General features: G+C 42.0%; 1 protein-coding gene and 1 pseudogene across 1 annotated transcript in view; one reads left to right on the top strand and one right to left on the bottom strand.

Moving 5' to 3' along the window:
* LOC145404968 (protein O-linked-mannose beta-1,2-N-acetylglucosaminyltransferase 1-like) overlaps positions 1–14592 on the top strand; it is a 181520-nt gene that overhangs the window by 71512 nt on the left and 95416 nt on the right. The gene's annotated exons all lie outside the window — the stretch shown is intronic.
* LOC145405142 (5S ribosomal RNA) lies at positions 94–208 on the bottom strand (annotated as a pseudogene).

Raw genomic sequence — 14592 nt, 5'->3', positions numbered from 1 at the left:
GGGGTGGCCAAGGGCTTAGAGTTAATTGTTTTTACAGGGAGGGGCACTAATCCTCCACCAACCCCACTTGACACATAACTTGACACGTAGGGATGCCAACAGCATCTGGTGTTCCCAGGCGGTCACCCATCCAAGTACTAACCAGACCCAACGTTGCTTAACGTCGCTGATCGGATGGGAAGCGGTGTACTCAACGTGGTATATAAACATTTATTTAATATTCAGTGATCGAGTTATCTAGGCGTATTTGCTGTCTGATCTGGAGAAGAAGGAAAATGTGCGGCAGGGATGCATCATGCCTGCGTGATCATGGATTTCAGTGATTAGTATTTAATATTTAATACTGTTTATCATGTATGATCAATTTTGCCTGCAAATGCAGCGTGATCAATGTCTCTTTACATTTCTTTTCCTTTTTTTCTTTTTCAAGTGCGCAAACGGGTGTGTGGACCAATCCTCACTTCTGCCTCCGCACCTTTTTACCAAGGTGACCACGCACTGCACCTCCTCACTCCATTTCACACTTCTGCACAGTGCAGATGTTTGGAGATGCGGAAGGCTTGCGGAATTTTCCCAGCACTGCCTACTTTGTCCCTCATGTCTGACTGTCCTACCTTAATCTCCACTTCTTTGTCCCTCCTCCCTTCACTACCGCATCCCATACATCTTTTGTCTCTCCCTTTCCCTCTGCTCTACTACCCCATCTCTTACCTTTTTCTCTCACCCTTCTCCTCAGTTCTGTCCCTTACCTCTTGTCTCCCTCTCCCCCACTCTGGTACCCCATCCCCTACCTCCCTTACTCCTTTCACTCCTCAGTACCATTCCCTACTTTTCCCCCCTCCTCTCTCCTACCATACCCTTTCACCTACTTCTTTCCCCTCTTTTCTCTCCTACCATACCCACTCTTCTTCTTTTCTCCCTTTTTTTTCCATACCCTGCCCCATACCTCCTGTCATTTCCCCCACCCCCCCCTTTTTTTTTTTTTTTTTCCCCATACCCTGTCCCATAGCTCCTATGTCATCCCCCCTACCCCCCAACTCCTACACAACCATCAACATATTTCCTCTTCTGCCACCTTCTTTCTCCCCCCTCTACAACCTCATCCCATATCTTTACCTCTTCTCTTTATTCCTCCTTATTATCTGGTACCCTGCCCTTGACTTTTCTACCCTCTTCCCTTTTATTTTCTTACCCTCATACATTTTTCTACCATGTACCTCCTACTTTCTCACACTCTACCTCATGCTTTCCTGCGCTCTAACTTTCTCACCCTTTACTCCAACTTGTTTGTACTGTCCTGCCCTCTGCTCCTTTCTTTCCTGCTGTCTCCCCCCCCCCTTTTTTTTTTTTTTTTTTTCCAAAGAACCCTGGGCTGAAAGCCTGCAAAACTTGTCTTTTTAGAGAGAGAGAGAGAGAGAGAGAGAGAGAGAAAGAGAGCTTGTCATAAATGACTTTTTTTTTTCACTGACTTTATGCTTTCAAGTCATCAGTAAGTTAATGAAAAATTGAAGATTAAAGTTCCATTAAACGGCCTTTTTTTCTTTGACTTTATGCTTTTAAGTCATCAGTAAGTTAATGAAAAATTGAAGATTAAAGTTCCATTGTTACTTATGAAACAAGTTACCATTTTCCTTGAATTTATAATAGCAGTTATGTGTAAAAAGTTGTGATACTGTATTTAGGAAAACATCTCCCACTTGTAACGAGGATTACTTTTATAGCCAGCTCATTCCATCCATCCATTTTTCTTATGTGCCCTCCATCCCCATGATTTAAAATACATCTCATGCTTATCTTGATAACTACTTGTATAGCCATATTACTCCAGCCATCATTCCCCTCTTGCCCTCCATGCCCACGGCCCCAAACAGCTTCTGCCCGATTTCGTCCACTGAGACTGAGGCTGAGGTTTGGTGGTTGCCGGGGGCGAGGGTACACGTGGCACAACACTGCTGGCTGTATCACCGGCTGGTGTACCGTCCAACGAGCAGCCATACCAAGATGCTAGATTGGGCAAGAGGCTCTGTGGTGGGCTTTATTGAAATTGAAAATGGATACAATTACTTTATTCTTAACCTGTTTGGACAAGAGTTGTCTGTTATACATGTACTGTACTTTATTCTTGCTACCACTAGATGATATTTATTCAGCTTTGACAGACCTTCAGCATTATCACTGACTGGTCCACATTCTAGCGAGCAGCTACAGTCAGATGCTAGTTAGGGTCAGAAGGCTCTGTGATGTTCTTTTTAGCAGCTGCATATGGTAACGAAGAGGTTTGTCTTTAATTCCTTCAATCCAGGTGCTTCCATTTTGGCTTGTTGCTACTGTATAATTTTTACTCAGGTCAGACCTGTAGTAATGAAAGGTTTAGGGAAGGCTTATTCTTAGCTCCACCAAAACAGAAAGTCTCTCCAGAGCTGAATGAAATTGTCTACTGGTAGCAATAATAGAATCTAAAGTACATCATCAGGTTGAAGGGGTGAGTGGTGGTTGTATGAGAGGTAGTTACCAAGTGCAGATACAAGGTACCAGTTGACACAAAAACAAAAAGTCTCTCCAGAGCTGAATGAAATTGTCTAGTGGTAGCAATAATAGAATCTAAAGTACATCATCAGGTTGAAGGGGTGAGTGGTGGTCGTATGAGAGGTAGTTACCAAGTGCAGATACAAGGTACTAGTTGATCAGGGGTTGCAGATTGTAATGGGTGAAGTTTATTCTTAATGGATATTGTGAGTGGTGGCATTTCTTGATGCAGATACAAGATATACAAGATACTGGGCAAGTGTCAAAGATCAACATCGTCATCAAACACCATCACCATTACTGTCGTTGTTGTTGTCATTAATGTTTTCATTGTCATCATTGTCACTGTTGTTGCCATCATCTCCAATGCCTTCCCTTCTTTAGAACCCTCCTGGGCCTTGACAGAACCACCTCCAGCTACTTTTTCCTTATGATGTTGGCCTCTTTAACTCGTAAAACAGTGTTGGAGATGGTTGCCTTCATCTGGTGTTACTGATAGCAGCCAGTCAGCTCTGATGTCCATTTATACAAGTATCTCCCGGACTGGAGACAGTGGACTGCGGGAGAAGGCCAGCTTCAGCCTACAGTCCACCAGATTCATATTTCAGATGAGCTGGGGCTAGTGCTGCTAGTAGTACAGTACTCTCTCAGATAAGAGACGCACTTCTTCCTTTGCCTTCTCTCTTATTGCTTTACAGCACTGTCCATCCATCCATCCATCATCCAGTCCTGTGTTGCCCCATGAGGGGCATAGGAGCCCGGGGCAGGGCAAGTTGGTCCTGACATTTAAGATGAGTGACTAGCCTCACTCATCCTTGAGTTGCACTGCATGAGCAATAAACCCCAACCACCCCATGGATAAAAACCTGCACCATCGCAATTTGATTGGAGCAACTTAATTACCCACTAAACCACCAGGTGCCATAATTTGGTTATGTGGTTGCCACCCAGCATAGTAACTGGTTTCCTGGTGTACAGGAAACCATTTGGCTCATCATTCAGTGTAGAGTCGCCTATAGGCAGAAAGAAGAGGAAAGAATGAAGGAAAGACAAAAGAGTGAGTGTAAAGTCCCCTGCAGGCAGAAGAAAGAGGAAAAAATGAAGGAAAGAAAGACAGAAGAGGGAATATAAAGTCACTCATAGGCAGAAGTAAGAGGAAAGAATGAAGGAAAGAAAGACAGAAGAAGAAGGAAGGAAGAGAGGAAAGGGCAGACACCCAAAGCAGCACTACACCAAGTGAGTGGATGGTGAGTGCCCCCACCTACCTTGACTGTAATAAATAAATATATTTTTAATGACTGATGTGTGAAAAGTGGTCTTTCACAGTGAAAAGAGTAAGTACTTCTGTAATTAATTTTGTACAAGGGTTAGATTTGTATTTGTGGGTTGTGACTTGGTAACTGGGGTGTTTTAAGAACAGGTCTGTTTTATTTTTGCAGGCTGAAGATGATACTAAAGTTAGAACTTCTTGTTTGAGAGGCTGATTTAATATTGTGTGCTCCTCGGTACAGGGTGGAGTCAAAGACTGTACATCAAGTCAGCTCTCCTCCTCTTGCATGCACTCTCTCTTTGTTGCGCTGTTGCATCTTTGCCTCTTTCTTCCTGCTATTTCACTTGGTCACTGATCTTTTTGCAGTGTGTGTGCATCCATCCTCCATTGCAGTAGGTGCATGGCTCCTATTTGGCAGCACATTCTTGATGCTTTTTTTTTGTTGTTGTGCTCTTTAATGCAAAAGTTAACTGATACTGTCAGTCATATATATATATATATATATATATATATATATATATATATATGCAACAGGTTAACTTTGAAATTGTCTTCCCCACTGTGTATTTTTCTCTGTCTTTGACCCCCCAGTCTTTCAAATGCATCGTGTCCAGGCATTTCGTAATCACTGGATCTTGAATTTGGCTCTCTTTTCCACTTTTCTTGGAAAGATCAGCTTTATGGACACAACCTTCGATTCTTTCTTCTTTACATAAAAAGAAAAGATGGTGTCATTTTGTTGTTGTGGATATGAGTGCAAGTCTTGTTATGTTGTTGCAGTTAGTAGATAGTACTGTGACGTATAGGTTTTTGTACAGTGGGCAGATTTCTTGGCAAAGAGATAGCTCAAGATAGCAGTTGGTCTCATCTTTGTCATATATAGTAATCCCTTTAACTCTTTCATCCCCGGTAAATATTTTTTCTCTTATTCTTGCTACTGACAGACGGTTACATTCAGCTTAGGGGAGACAACTTGCAATGAAGGGGTTAATGAAGGATATACCTAACCTGTCCAGTTTGAAAAGCCTGTCCTAAGGTGAACTAAACTGTGTGGGGAGGAAAAGAACAAAGTATGAAATATGTCATCAGACTGAAGAGATTAAGACGTGGACGCCTAAGTCCTGGACACCCCAAGTCCCAGACATTTTGGGCTTGGGTCCTTGGACGCGCGCCAAAAAAAAAAAAAAAAAAAAAAAAAAAAAGCCGGTGTTCATCCCTACTTTAAATAAATTTGCTGCGCAGTGATGAACAGCTGTGTTTTTGTGCATGGTAGAGCGCCCCCCTACATCCCCCAGTTCCTGCCTAACTACCTCCAGGAGTAGACACTTGTCACCATGGCTGCCTCACATGCTCATTTTTATGAATAAACAGTGAATAAACTGCAATACCTCGCCACTAGACCACATAGGAATTTACAGTGTTGTGCAGTGTTAAGAAATTAGAATTCAGAGTGCAAAGGAGTAATTGCAGAGTGCAGACTGGTTTGTTGCAACTGGCGTGGCACAAGTAAGAACAGAATGTGCAGTGTTAAACAATTATAATTCACAGTGCAAAGGATTAAGTGCAGCACAACACTAGATTACTGTACATGTTTCAAGAGCATTTTCACCACTGTTAGAGCCTTAAACTCCGGTCACACATGTCACGGGGGGATGTGAATTTAAGAATAAAAGCTGATATTAATCAAAGGTACACACAAAGAATTGACGTGAAATCAAGTAGTAAGTTTTACTTCATGCAGGCTTACTTCGCCAATTCTCTAAAGACGAGAATTTTATAAACTTTCTCATCAGTACACAGCAGAGACTATCTACTCGTGAATGCTGTATCATTAGTACTGTTAGCCTCTGAGAAAGTGTGATCTTCACTTCCTGACAATCAATAATTAATAATAATATTGAACAAGTTCTTGCTGAAGCATAACTCCTGGCTGGCACAACGGATTTGAGTTTTGATACAAAGGAACTGGCCTAAATACCAGTTGTGATTAATATAAGAAGTTTGTGCTAACTGACAGTAGCAAACTAAATTAAGCTCAGTATGGAGAAATTAAACACATTAACACAGTTAAAGGAGCTCAAAGAAAAGAACTGTAAATTTATTGATTACAGTAAAATAAATTTATGTTACATGAATCTCAAAATGAATTCAAAGGGGGAATTCACGGTCACAGGGGGACTTGTGAATTCAAATAGCAAAGGAAATACACTCACTCATTCAAAAGCTAATCAGACTTAAGGCTAAGAAAACGAATGAAAATACTGGTCAGTGAAGGGAACGGAGCTGAAGCTACCCAAGACTGGGCATTTCTGCTAGGGCAGGCTGCTGCTCGTTGGCTCTGCTCACTGCAACCGCTCATCAAACTCGACGGGGAAATATGGGGAATCGTTGAACTCTGGAGACTAGGCGCTAGAAGACCTTCTCTCTCAGGTCTTGCACAACGAACCTCCTCCCGTGGCTGCTCGACACCAACTGACTCATGTAAGCAGCTGGGCACGGCCCAACGGTTGAGAGGTAATGTGAAAACGACAACTACACAAAAATTTTCACTCAGTGAAACACACTGTCTATACGGAAAGACAGTCACTTATAAAACAGTGACAAGGGTTATGAAACTCATTAAGATCTGAGTACAAAAGCGAGGCAGTTAATGGTCTGAGCGAAACTTTACACATTTCAATGAGATTCAGACTTTCCCTTATACAATACTAATACAATGTCGCAAATTAGTTCCTGGCAACACACAAGTGACTCAAGGCCCGACCGCCGCATGAGTCACAGTCGTAATGCATTTTTTCATCGATTGTCCCTTGATTCGCCGGCAAACCCCAGACTCTTTTGGGTGCTTGTGAGCCGCTGGGATGACTCATCGGCCTCACGACTTGCCAAAAGTCGTGTCACAGTTGCGTCGCAGTCGGGAGTGTTGTACGTCGGTCGTGAAGCAGTCTTAGCTCAATCGGATGCATTGTGATGCAGTCGTTGCGTGTCGTGATGCTATTGCCGACAAAAAAAAACATTATGACTTCGTGTCCCTCATCAACTGACTAGACACAGGAGAGGTCCATGGTGATGTGTTGGGTGTCATTGGTGGTCCAGGTGCGATGCCCTGCCCCACACTGGGTGTCATTGGTGGTCCAGGTGTGATGCCCCGCCCCACGCTGGATGTCACTGGTGGTCCAGGAGTGATGCCCTGCCCCACGCTAGGTGTCATTGGTGGTCCAGGTGTGATGCCTCGTCCCATGCTGGGTGTCACTGGTGGTACAGGTGTGATGCCCTGCACCACGCTGGTGTCACTGGTGGTCCAGGTGTGATGCCCTGCCCCACGCTGGATGTCATTGGTGGTTGAGGTGTGATGCCCTGTCCCATGGGTCGGTCATGGGGGGGTTGGGGTGCATTCCCCAAATGCATTTCGCAGTCGTCTTGCGTTCGTGGGCGGTTGTTTCACGGTTGTGGCAGACAAAAATTCATTAAATTTCAAATTTGAAGACTCGTAGTTCCGTCGCCTCGTGGTAACCTCATGATCTTGTCGTATTTTTGAGTACGTCACGACCAGTCGTGAGATAGTCGTGAGCAGAGCAGATTCGGGGTCAGTGAGGAGGCACGGGAGCCAACTAAGACACAACCTTGAGTCGCATGGCAGTCGGACCTTGAGTCGCTTGTGTGTGACCGGGGCTTTAAAGGAGCTGGGGTAATCTTTGTAACGGCCACAGATGTGTTGGAAGTACTGTACTTTGTACATTACTAAATGTTTTCCATACTTCTAACTCCTCATTCTCTGGTTCCTTTTCATTTATTTCATGCTTTCTGTCCCTTATTTGTGTGAATAGGGTCTCAAACAGGTGCTGTGCATGTCTAGTAGGGAGTTATTTAGGTGGTTTTCGGTGTTAGGTTGGGTTAGGGTCCATAAGTCCCGGACAAACCCAAGTCACGGACATGCCTTTGGCTCTGTTATGTTGGATCTTGGAGGGATTACTGTTCTTAAAAATTTTACATGGCAGTATTTTGTGCATGCATGAGTCAGCCTTTTTTTCATTTGATAGTCTACTGCAAGATTCTGGTCAAGTTCCCTAATCCTGAAATCCCCTCTCAGGATCTCACAGCACATTTCCATTGCTTCACCTTCAGGGACTCTCACTCTGCATTCAAATTTGTATTGCTCTTTATGCATATACTCACACATTCTCTTCTTGTATATAAAATACTTTGGCCTACCCATGTGCATTACCTCATTAACATTCTCAGGGCCCAAATTTCTTCATAATCTGTGCATGTTATTGCGTCTCTTATTGTGTTAGTACTCATTCATTTCCCCATTTTCACTTCAGTGCTCAAGTCTGTGAACATCTCCCTCTTTTGTAACCCTCATTTTACTACAGTATAGGATCAAAGCTTGTATACAGGAAACACATGGGTTCTTTTCAAATGGAAATTTGCTGAAATAGGTGGCTTCTTGTACAAGAAACTGGTCTCAGTTTGTGCATGGAAATAATGTAGTATTGATAGTGTCATGTAAAGTATAATACTAGCCAATACTGTGTTGTTCCATTGGAGGATAGGAGTCTGCGGCTAGACTACCTAAGTCCAGAACATTTAAGGATAGGAGATATATCTATACTGCAATTTACAGATGAAAAAACCTCTGGTCACCTCAAGAACCTGAACTCTAGCTTGTAGAACACAGTCCTTTTCCACCTGAGACCACTGCCACCAGGTGTCTTGTACACACAGTGAAAAAGTATTGTGTAGGAGGGAATTGTTGATTTCATGAAATTATTGATGCAGCTCACGATGTCTAAGGAGAATAATTTATAGTTTAATGCAAGTGTGTATATAATAACAGTACTTACTATGGATAAGACAGAAAATTTCACTATGTTGTTGTTGTGGCCCCTGGCCCAGGTTTATCTTGACATGAACCTAGTGGACTGTAGGCTGAAGTTGCCCTTCACCTGCAATCCACCATCCCCCTTTTTGGAAGCTGAGTGATGTTTGGATAACCAGGCACCTCAGCCTGTCATACTAGTGCCACAACATGAAGGCATCCTTCACAAGCACCTGGCAAGCAATATTGCATTATCTTGAAAACAGGATGAGAAATTCTTGTAAACCTGCATTATTCATTGTCTTAGATGTCAGCTTGTTTCACATGGAGTGTGCATCAATATATAAAATCAAGTGTACAAGGGTCAGGATTATTGTTTTAGATAGTACGGTTGGGCTGTTGCTCATAGAAGATAGTACAGTGCAGATTAATATTGTGTGAGGGTTAGGTTTATTGATGCAAAAAGGAAATGTCTTGCTTAGTATTACAATCTTTTCATGTCTGTACAAAGAGATAGTACAAAATCAACGCTGGAGTGGAACAAATGTGTTTGTTGTCCCCATGGTTGTTCGGTATGTGCTCATATAGTAAAATTCCTGTAATCTGACAACCGATAGTCAAGAACCCAGTAACCTGGCATTTGGTGAGGCCATGAATAAAACAGGAAAAAAAAAAAAGGTATGGAAGTTAGCCTTCTTACTATATTGACAGTTTTTTCATTTGTGTTCAGCTAACAGGATGATTTCTTTCAAAGTGGAAAGAACCTGTAATACACAGTAGTGAAGGGGGTAAAGTAGGTTATGTATGACTTCATTTTGAAAAGTCTTTGTCAAGCTGAATAAAAGCATATGGATGTAGTGAGGAAAAAATAATATACAGTACTAGGGTTATAGGGGTTAAAGGAAAAAAAATAATTCAGTACTGTATAATTATAACACTGTCTTACAAAATTTATTTCCTCAAATAAATTTTGTAAGGCAGTGTTCCATGGTTTCATAGGTCATCCCCTTGCGTAAGTACACATTCTTGTGGTGGAATTAGAGGTGAGCAGGATGTTTAACTCTATTGTGACCAAAAGACACCAGTTTGTGTTAACCCCTGGCCAAGCACCCCCCCCCCCCACTGCTTGGGACCTCACAGCCAAACCTCTCCTGTACAGCCATGTGCCCAAGTTTATAAATATTTATTTTCCTGCCTTCTGTTTTGCTTCTGCTTCCATACTTCTTTTTCCCCAATACTCATGGGCAGTTTTACTTCCTGTTGGTGATGTAAACAAGACTGATTGAAGCAAAATGAACTGCTGTTTCAGTAAATCTTTTCTTCACTTCACTTTTTAAATATAAATATACAGTTCACCCTCGCTGTAGTGAACTAATTGGAGGGAAACCAGGTTTGATAAAGTAAAAAATTAGATAAACTTGAGGGGTACCCCCCACCTCCTTAGGTGAGAATTCAAACATGTTTGTAAAATTAATGAGTACAATACCATATTCTGGTACTAAAATGAAAACTGTATCCATTTTACTTGAACATTGTCCATAATTTTGCCTTTTTGCAGTTTATTTCATATCTTTGTCATAGCACTTCATCATAACCAGTACAGTATTACTGTAATCTGTTCTTACAACTCAGCAGTCATGATGGGGAGAGGGCAATTTCAGGCCAGGTTTGAGCAAAAAGGGTAAGAAACACATTTACACTGTACCAGTATAGATGGCTGCACACTGCTTACATCCACTCATTTTGTAAGCAGAACACAAAATGAACATTCACTCATCATCACTGTCAGCAAAGATGACTTCTGGTGGCTATGGTGTCACATCTGGGATTGAGAGTTCAGAGGTGCCGGAGGTTGGAGTCCTGGAGGCTGTGGTGTTGGATCCTGAGACTGTGTGGAGGCTTGCTAAGGAGGTTGATGCTACAGACAGTGGAGGTCCCTGACTCTGTGCAGAGCCTCTTGGCAGTAGGAGAGGGAACAGGCTTGAAAAGCTGGGAGATCTTACCCTGGATCTTCCTTGGCTGCTGCTACTGCATTAATTCCAGCCTGATGAGCTACATGATGTCATTATGTTGAGCCAGAAGTCCTCCAACTCTGTCTATGATGGTCAGAATTGTTTCTGCAGCATTAATGCCTACAGCTAGAGATGGTCCAGGTGCCTCCTCCTCCTCCTCCTCCTCCTCCTCCTCCTCCAACTTTCTTATTTTGTTGATTGTATGTTCATTGCTTTGGATAGGTTAGGCTGGTCTGTTCTAGTTTGGTCTATTCTAGTCTGGCCTAGTTTAGGTTAGGTTAGGTTAGCTTCATTTGTGTTCTGTTATGTTCAGTTTAGTTAGGTCTTGTCAAGTCAGGTCAGGATAGATTAGGTTGGGACTGGAAATTCTGGCTAGGTTGAACGACATACTCATCTTTCACCATTGCACTAGTGTCAGGTAACGGTGGCATGTGGTTAGTGTGGGTCATGTCGTGATGGTTAGTTTGGTGCTGGTGTAGGTGGTTTGTCTGGTGATTACTATGGCTGCTGATGGCTAGTGTGATGGTAATGGTGATGGAGACTAGAAGAGGGGTTTCATAGTTAGTAATGTGGTGATGGTTGTTAGTGTTGGCTTTTGGCCTTTGGTTCTTTCATCATTGCATAAAAAAATGAAAAGGGGATGATGATGATGGTTAATGTAGGGGTAGGTTGTGATGGTGGTGGTGACGGTTAGTGTGATATCAGAAGAAGGATGTTGTCATCATAATCAAGTGGAGCTTACAAGAGTGAATGGTAGGTGGTGAAAAAATATAATCATATGCTCAAGTAGTGAACATTATGCTTCATTGACTGAGAAGCAAATATGCTAGAGTTTGCTGTGTAGTAGACAGTGCAGCACACATGTGGACATGTGCACATTTTATTTGACTCAAATTAAGTACAGTGTCACTACATAGCAGGCACATGCAAGATAGGAAGCTGTATGCTTACACTGCCATGCACACATATGTGAAAAATAATTCTGACCTGGATTAAGCGTGTCAGTTTGTTTCATTTTTTATTTTCTTAACCTGTGGATTGCGCAGTTACCTTTTTTTTTTTCCCACCTTGTGGTGCACAAAAAATGAATATTTTTTTTTAGTTTCTGTTTATTATAAACTTGAAGATAAACATCTAGGACATCATCTGGTGAAAAGAAACAATCTCTCTCTCTCTCCGTCTTTGCGTAGGGCCATGTGTAAGTTTATGTAGGGGAGTAATTAAAAAATGAATTTAAAAAAAAAATTTTTTTTTGTTTTGTTTATCATAAACTTGACTAGCTGATCAGGTGCAGGTAAGGGGATGGGTCTGTTATGATGTGGCAGGGGTAAACCAGTTCTGCTGTCAGGCCCTGCTGCGGATGTCACTGATTGCATTGCGCAGTTGACCCTTGTGCGGTGTGGTGCGGTGAGGATCTGTCCCTTCTCCCCTTTGGGGTTAAGATGCGAATGAATGTGTTTGAGTGGATGAGTAAATGGGGAGTGTGTCGTCCTGTCTCGGCTACCTCCCTTTCCTTGGGGGAAGCAGCCTAGGTATATAGATAGATAGATAGATAAACTTGAAGATAAACATTCAGGAGATCATTTGACAAAAAGATAAAAAATCTCTCTATCTCACCATCTTTGCATAGCACCATACATAAGTTTGCATAGGGCTGGAGTAGTTAGCAATGATGCACGGCCAGCACAGCCTTAGCTGTGGCTCGCAGCACGACGCTACCCAGCCTGAGCTGTGGCTCGCAATCCATGGGTTAAGTATGTGTGTTATTTGTGACATGTAACATAGATGATACACATATTTTAGAGGTACTGTATTTGCATATTTAATTAATTTTCATTTTAGATTTTGTAGAGATTTAGAATATCTAGAATGTGTAGCTTAAAAATGGTAAAAATTGCTAGCTGTTTGTTGCTTGTCGAAATAAGTGAACTGTTGTAGGAAGCTAGTGTTTTGAAATATGAATAGTATTAGTTGATATTGTTGGAATACCTGTATTATTGTAATGAATTTTCCATTATAGGTTAGTACTTTCAATTGAAATTTATTAGGATAGTATAATAATATCCTTTGCTTTATCATCATATGTTCCTAACCCCATCAGTATAGTGAGACCTTTTGTATTTTCCTTTTTAATTCCATCAGATAATTTTATTAAACTTTCCCTTGACCTGTTATAGTCAAGGGATGAAGACTGCTGTATGGAGAAGGGTATACTTACAATAGGAAGATAACAAGGATTACAATAAAGTATAAAGGCAAAGAGCATGTGGGATTTATATCGATAGTTTTTATTTTTTTTAGCCCTAAGTTCACTGGAATGTGAACATGTTGGATTGCATACTGGTTTTCCTTATTTTGCAGTCCATTAGCCTCATTAAGGGAGATAAGAAGGGAGTTGAGGGACATTTGTATAACCCAGGTATATTGGTGCAACGGCTGGAGTCCCTCTCCAGCACCTTGTTGGTAAAAAAGTTACTTTGACATTATAGGAAAAGGGGAAAAAGAAGTATCTATGTGGTAATCATAGGGGCTTTTGTCTTCCTATGGTAATAGGAAAAGTACAGTATATGGTTGGATACTTACTGACTGAGGGAAATAACAGAGGAATTAGTTGGAGAAGAACAGGGAGGTTTCAGGAAGGGAATAGGTTGTGTAGATCAAATATTCATTCTTAGATCTTTAGTGGCAAAGTTTCTAGAGAAGGGAAAGAAGTTGTATGCAGCCTTCATGGATTTGGAGAAAGCATATGACAGGGTGGATAGACAAGGATTGTGGAAAGTATTAAGAATATATGGAGTAGATGGGAAGTTGTTGAATGCCGTGAAGAGTATGTATGAGGGTGCTAAGCCTGCAGTGTGTGTGGATAGTAAGCTGAGTGAATTTTTATATTTGAAGGTTGGATTAAAACAGGGATGTGTCATGTCTTCATGGCTGCTCAGTCTGTATATGGATGGGGTTATAAAAAGAGATACAAGGTAGGGCAGTGGATGCTGGAGCAGCCCTAATGAGAGAGGGCAGTGTTTGGAAACTCCCTGTACTGTTGTTTGCAGATGATACTGTGTTGTTAAGTGAAGACGAAGGGGAGCTGCAAGGCTTGGTGGCTGAGTTTGGGAGAGTAAGAAACAGAATCTAAAGATGAATGTAGGGAAGAGTAAAGTTATGGTGTTCGAGAGACGTGGAGTCAGCGAATGTACAGTGAGGTTGGATGAGGAGGAAATGGAAAATGTGAGTGCGTTTAAGTACTCGGGTAGTGTGATGAGTATGGACGGAAATTTAGTGGGTGAAGTGCTTGAAAGGGTACAGTAAGGAAGAAAGGTTGCTGGTTCCTTGAAAGCAGTGATAAGAAACAGGGAAGTGAGCATGAAAATGAAAAAGTTACTACATGACAGTATTGACACCAACTCTAACGTATGGAAGTGAAGCTTAGACGTTGTTGGAGGGACAGAAGTCAAGAGTGAGAGCAGTAGAAGTGAGTTATTTGAGAGGAGCCTGTGGAGTCACATGAAGAGAAAGACTGACAAATGAGGAAGTGAAGTAGCGTTGTGGTGTGGATGTGGATGTGATAGGAAGCGTTAGGAGAAACACATTGAAGTGATTTGGCCATGTGGAGAGGATGGAGAGTGAGAGACTGATGAGGAGAGTGTATGTGAGTGAGGTGGAGGGGGAGAGAGGGAGGGGGAGGCTGAGGATGAGATGGAGTGGAGAGGCATATGAGTGAGGGAGGTGTGAGCTGGGAGCAGGGCAGTGAAATGGCCAGGGACAGGGTGACATGGAGGCGATTTGAGGCCACTCCTTATTGGATTAAGGCGTCTTGCAATAAATAGATAGATAGTCATTACAGAGAAGTGAAGTTAGCTAGTAGACTCAAACTCAGTTAGCCATAAACTCCCACTTGTTTATGTGGGGAAAAGGAAAGGGTGAGATTACAGTTTGTCTTTCCTTTTGAATTTCTGGTTAGATCT

The sequence above is a fragment of the Coenobita brevimanus genome, chromosome 65 (assembly GCF_032717465.1).
Source record: "Coenobita brevimanus isolate Jiangsu-jjx chromosome 65, ASM3271746v2, whole genome shotgun sequence".
NCBI lineage: Eukaryota > Metazoa > Arthropoda > Malacostraca > Decapoda > Coenobitidae > Coenobita > Coenobita brevimanus.
The sequence above is the reverse complement of the archived record's forward strand: the minus strand, read 5'-3'. Positions and strand labels throughout refer to the sequence as shown.